General features: G+C 49.1%; 1 pseudogene across 1 annotated transcript; it reads right to left on the bottom strand.

The window, feature by feature from the left end:
- Positions 1-1,596, bottom strand: LOC311019701 (odorant receptor 131-2 pseudogene; annotated as a pseudogene). The gene is made up of 2 exons: positions 814-1,596; positions 1-441 (listed from the first exon to the last, which is right to left on the bottom strand). The product of its transcript is annotated as an odorant receptor 131-2 pseudogene (transcript).
- Positions 1,597-6,440: the final 4,844 nt, after the last annotated feature.

Raw genomic sequence — 6,440 nt, 5'->3', positions numbered from 1 at the left:
CTATACGGGTGTGCGTGATGATGTCACCCGGAAGCGACCTGGTATTGACGGAACGAGCGGCCACGAGTGTGGATTTGCTTTATTGTCCGAGATGTGGAGATTCTTTGAAGATAGAGACTGCTCGGGGGATCTCACTGGAGCGTGGTGACGCTGCGACGGTGAGTTGTTCGGCCGGTGTTGTCGGGACGATGGCGGGAGGCTGGAGTGATGTTCGGAGGCGGCGGGGTCGGCGAACTCCGGCGACGTTCTGTCCGTGAGTTTCCTCGTAGCTGCTGAAGGAGGTGGGCTGGGAGACACGGAGGATTCGTCGGGCGAGCTATGGTAGTCTTGACTGTTGAGAAGGGATGAACTAGGCGGAACACTGACCGTGGATGAGACGGAGTTGGTTTTCTTCGAAGTCGCTTGCGTCCTGGACGTCGTTTGCGCCACTGAAGTCAGGGTCTGGGGAACGGAGGTGGCGTTGGCTTCTGGTGGATTATGGTCCTGATCTCGATGGAAAGGATCGTCGGCGGACGGGGATGGAGAGACGAAATCCGTGATGAGGTAAGTTAAGCTGCGAGGTGAGCCAAAGCTGGTGTTTGTTCATGCGAAAGTTTGGTTGTGCTCGAGGCGAAGTCCCGTGCTCTCGTCTCTGGCTGAACACGAGAGTGAACGAACACGAGAGCGAGCGCAGGATACGAGAGCGAGCACAGAATACGAGAGCGAAGCAGAGGAGAGGGTCAGGTGGCTATTTATAGAGATGCGGAAGTTGGCGCTGTTGAGGTGTGGACCTGCTCCTGAAACGCCGCCAATTAGGCTTCAAATAAAACCGACCTCCTCAATACTGAGGAAGAACGGTTCACACAAATCCCTGAGGCCATAAACGAGAGGACTCAGACATCTTGGAGCAAGATAAAAAACTATGTAATTAAAGTACCTGACATTAACATATAACATGAAATTAATCTGAAGTACAGCAGCTTCTATGAAGGGACACCACAGCTGGATGAGACAGAGCAGCAGCTGGAGACCATGAAGAATTACTGTTCTGAGACCTTTCCATGTTGACTTTTTATTCTCTCCCGATGCAGCTAAGGCCACTTTCATTATTTTAACATAGGAGAAAACAATAGCAATAAACATCATCAAGAAATAAACACTGACTGACAGCTGACAAAAGATCACCCTGCCACCTATGCAAAATGAAAATATCCTGAGAACAAGCCTTGTTTTGTGTGTAAAAGTTAAGAGAGGCCGATGCAAAGAAGCTGGAGAGAGCTCTCCGTGGCGCAGCGGCATGCAAATGGCCACATAACGCTCCAGGGTCATTGCTGTCAAAGTAACTGGGGTGACAAAACTGTACAAAGACAAAACAACATATATTATAATGCACAACCATATTTGAATGGTCAACTGAAAATAGTCAAAGATGAGCAAAACATTTGATAGAATCAAGATCAGACAATCAGACAGTAATGTATTTGCAAATAAGACGTAGCGCATCGTTGTGTAGAAGAATTCCTTCATAAAAAAGGTTGTAAGCAGCAAAAGGTTGATGCAGAGGAAAACTGCAATAAAAACCTGAACTATAATCACCTGTTCATCGACCTTTCGCATTAAGAATGCACCACCAACCACTGAGTTATTATCAGCCATTTCAACGTTTTAACTAAATACAGAAAGATGTAAGCAGAGCCAAAATCACATAATCATACATCATTATCTAAACTGTGTCTGTCAAAATAATTGAAACAAAAAGTTAAATAAAGCAACACTGCACTTCCCTGTAGTCTTAAATCCAGAAACCTTTGACAGCTGTGGTGTATTCAACCTAACCCCAACAGGTGAAAAAGATCATTCAGTTCCCCAAACTGTACTAGCACTGGTAAGACATCATGGCTTACAGTTACAAAGACAAATGTTTTCTGCTGAGCTCTTTTTGGTCTTCTGAGAGAAATTATATAGTCATGAGTAGAAAACAAGGAGGACAACAACAAGGTGAGCTTTGCACCTCAGTGTCATCATCACTCACAGATACACTCACAGCTGGAAAAGAGTTTTGGATACTTACCAGGTTTGTGGCTCCTTTAATTCATTTTCAGCAACTGTGCAACAAAACAGCAGATAAAGAGTTTTTTCTCCTAAAATCCAGACAGGATAAGGGTTTTAAAACCCATGTAACAAACAATCAAACTATGATGCAGTGATCAACGCATATAGACAATATTTATATCCACAAATCGGCAATAAGTAGTGTTATGTTATAATGGTTATGTACTTAAAACAGATTTTACTTTCACATACTTTCATGTTATTTTATTGAGCTCTTGGCTTCGACTTGTACTGGGGTGATGGTTGAGGAAAAATGTCAAACTCCAAATGCGAAAACTGTTGCTGTCAAAGAGTAGGGACATTTTTGTGGACTGACCAACTGCTGGCATCCAGTGTAGACAGGAACTAGAGACTGCTTCAGCTCAGTTGATACAGGAACTAGAGGTGGCTAAGCGACAGCTGCGGCTCAGCGAAGACCTGAACTGGAGACAGATGTGGCCCAACGGAGATGTGAATTGGAGCCGGCTGGCACCGAGTGGACAGAGGAACTGGTGAATGCTGGCACCCATCAGACACAAGAACAGGAGAATGCTGGTGCCCAGTGGGAACATGAACTGGAGTTGCTGAGGTCCAGCGGACACAGAAACTGGCGATGGCTGAAGCCCAGCTGACACAGGAACTGGAGTCGGACAGACTACCGTGGAGACACGTTGAACTGCCGTCAGACAGTTCACGTTGAGGGGGTCACTTCTTAGGGCCATCCAATCTCTGTACTCCCAAACGAGAGCTGTGTTCGGGTACTCGGCAGTAAGTCGAACTTGTTTCCAGTGGGGGTTGGCCAATGCTGCGCTTTGTCACCAATCCTGTTCATGATATTCATGGAGAGGATATCGAGGCGTAGTCGGGGAGAGGAGGGTTTGCAGTTCGGTGTGCTGCAGATCGCATCGCTGCTTTTTGCAGATGATGCGGTCCTGCTGGCATCATCGGTCTGTGACCTCCAGCACTCACCGGATCGATTTGCAGCCAAATGTGAAGCGGTCGGGATGAGGATCAGCACCTCTAAATCTGAGGCCATGGTGCTCAGCAGGAAACCGGTGGTTTTCCTGCTCTGGGTAGGGAATGAGTCCTTACTCACCCCAAGTGAGGGACATGAAGTACCTTGGGGTCTTGTTTGCGAGTGAGGGGACTATGGAACGTGAGATTGGCTGGAGAATTGGAGCAGTGGGGGCAGTATTGCACTCGCTGTACCGCTCCGTTGTGACAAAAAGAGAGCTGAGCCAGAAGGCAAAGCTCTCGATCTACCAGCCAATCTTTGTTCTTACCCTCACCTATGGTCATGAGGGATGGGTCATGACCAAAATAACTAGATCGTGGGTACAAGCAGCCGAAATGAGTTTCCTCAGGGGGGTGGCTGGCATCTCCCTTAGAGATAGGGTGAGAAGCTCAGTCATCCGTGAGGGACTCGGAGTAGAGCTGCTGCTCCTTTGCATCGAAAGGAGACAACTAAGGTGGATCGGGCATCTGGTAAGGATGCCACCTGGGCGCCTCCCTAGGGAGGTGTTTCAGTTGCGACCAGCTGGGAGGAGGCCACGGGGAAGACCCAGGACTAGGCACTGGCCTGGGAACACCTTGGGATCCCCCAGTCAGAGTTGGCTGATGTGGCCCGGGAAAGAGAAGTTTGGGGTCCCCTGCTGAAGCTGCTGCCCCCGCGACCCGACTTCACAAACAATCCTCCTGTGATGCAGTGATCAACGCATACAGACAATATTTATATCCCCAAATAAGTAATAAGTAGTGTTGTGTTTTAAGGGTTATGTACGTAGAACAGATTTGTTCTTCCATGTTCCTTACTTGACTTTCATTTAACCTTATTTGATCTGTATTGCTTTTGGCTTCGCCCTGTACTCGGGTGAAGGTTGAGGAACAAATTTCAACCTCCAAGGCTGAAAACTGTGGTCGCCAAAGATTAGGGACATTTTCGTGGACCGACCAACCGACAGACAGAGTGAGCTACAAACTTGTGTAATGAGTTAATAAACTTGTCTTACTTTTTCTTAAACCAAATCATTATACAACCAGAATTTTTGACCTAATGATGGTGCTAATCTAACACCTTTCTATCAGAACCAGCATTAACTTTTTCAGAAATTTGTGCTACAGTACATTATCTGTTGGATATTTTCCCTGCTTCTAACACATCAACTTTGAGGACAAAATGTTCACTTGCTACCTCATAGATCCCACCCACTGACAGGTGCCATGATAATATGATAGTCAGTGTTATTCACTTCACATGTCAGTGGTCATAATGCGACAGATTATCAGTGCAAATATACCATGGTGTTGCATTTTTTGCTGTTCTGTAAAAATGATCCTCCCTGTATTAAAAAAATAATCCCATGTAAAGCATCATACCCCGTATCTCCTTCCATGTTCCTTACTTGTATCTCACTGAAAACTATCTGCTAAAGCTCAAATGTTTTGTGCGTGTATTTTTAACATAATCATCTGTTCAGTAGTCCAGAGCAGAGAGTCACTCATATACACCGATCAGGCATAACATTATGACCACATAATATTGTGTAAGTCCCCCTTTTGCCGCTATAACATCCGTGACTCGTTGAGGCATGGACTCCTCGAGACCTCTGAAGGTGTGCTGTGGTATCTGGCACAAAGCCGTCAGTAGCAGGTCCGTAAGTTGCGAGGTGGGGCTTCCATGGATAAGACTTGATTGTCCATCACATCCCACAGATGCTCGATTGGATTGATATCTGGGGGAGTTGGAAGCCAAGTCAGCACCTTGAACTCATAGCCATCACAATTTGGCCCTTGTCAAAAATCGCTCAAATCCTTATGTTCGCCCATTTTCCTTGCCTCTAACACATCCAAGTCCTAATTAATTTCTAATTCGTTTCTATTACCATCCATCCATCCATTTTCTTCCGCTTATCCGGGACCAGGTCACGGGGGCAGCTGCCTGAGCAGGGACGCCCAGACTTTCCTCTCCCCGGACACTTCCCCCAGCTCTTCCGGGAGGACCCCAAGGCGTTCCCAGGCCAGTCGGGTGACATAGTCACTCCAGCGTGTCCTGGGTCTTCCTCGGGGTCTCCTCCCGGTGGGGCATGCCTGGAACACCTCCCGAGGGAGGCGTCCAGGGGGCATCCGATACAGATGCCCGAGCCACCTCAACTGGCTCCTCTCGATGTGGAGGAGCAGCGCCTCTACTCTGAGCTTCTCCCGTGTGACGGAGCTCCTCACCCTATCTCTAAGGGAGCGCCCCGCCACCCTGCGGAGGAAGCTCATTTCGGCCGCTTGTATCCGGGATCTTATTCTTTCGGTCATGACCCAAAGTTCATGACCATAGGTGAGGGTAGGAACGTAGATTGACCGGTAAATTGAGAGCTTCGCCTTTCGGCTCAGCTCTCTCTTTACCACGACGGACCGATACAACGACCGCATTACTGCAGCCGCTGCACCGATCCGCCTGTCAATCTCACGTTCCATCCTTCCCTCACTCGTGAACAAGACCCCAAGATACTTAAACTCCTCCACTTGAGGCAGGAACTCCCCCCCGACCTGGAGGGAGCAAGCCACCTTTTTCCGGTCGAGAACCATGGCCTCAGATTTGGAGGTGCTAATCCTCATCCCGGCTGCTTCACACTCGGCTGCAAACCGCCCCAGGACATGCTGGAGGTCCTGGCTCGAAGGAGCCAACAAGACCACATCGTCCGCAAAAAGCAGGGATGAAATCCAGTGGCTCCCGAACCAGATCCCCTCCGGCCCACGGCTGCGCCTAGAAATCCTGTCCATAAAAATAATGAACAGAACCGGTGACAAAGGGCAGCCCTGCCGGAGTCCAACATGCACCTGGAACAGGTCTGACTTACTGCCGGCAATGTGAACCAAGCTCCTGCCCCGGTCATACAGGGACCGAACAGCCCTTAGCAGAGGGCCCCCGACCCCGTACTCCCGAAGTACCTCCCACAGAATGCCACGAGGGACACGGTCGAATGCCTTCTCCAAGTCCACAAAACACATGTGGACTGGTTGGGCAAACTCCCATGAACCCTCGAGCACCCTGCGGAGGGTATAGAGCTGGTCCAGTGTTCCACGGCCAGGACGAAAACCGCATTGTTCCTCCTGAATCCGAGGTTCGACTATCGGCCGAATTCTCCTCTCCAGCACCCTGGAATAGACTTTCCCGGGGAGGCTGAGAAGTGTGATCCCCCGATAGTTGGAACACACCCTCCGGTCCCCCTTTTTGAATAGAGGGACCACCACCCTGGTCTGCCAGTCCAGAGGCACTGTCCCCGACTGCCATGCGATGTTGCAGAGACGTGTCAACCAAGACAGCCCCACAACATCCAGAGAATTGAGGTACTCAGGACGGATCTCATCCACCCCCGGTG

Source organism: Eutrigla gurnardus (genome assembly GCF_963514095.1).
Source record: "Eutrigla gurnardus genome assembly, chromosome: 10".
Classification (NCBI taxonomy): domain Eukaryota; kingdom Metazoa; phylum Chordata; class Actinopteri; order Perciformes; family Triglidae; genus Eutrigla; species Eutrigla gurnardus.
The sequence above is the reverse complement of the archived record's forward strand: the minus strand, read 5'-3'. Positions and strand labels throughout refer to the sequence as shown.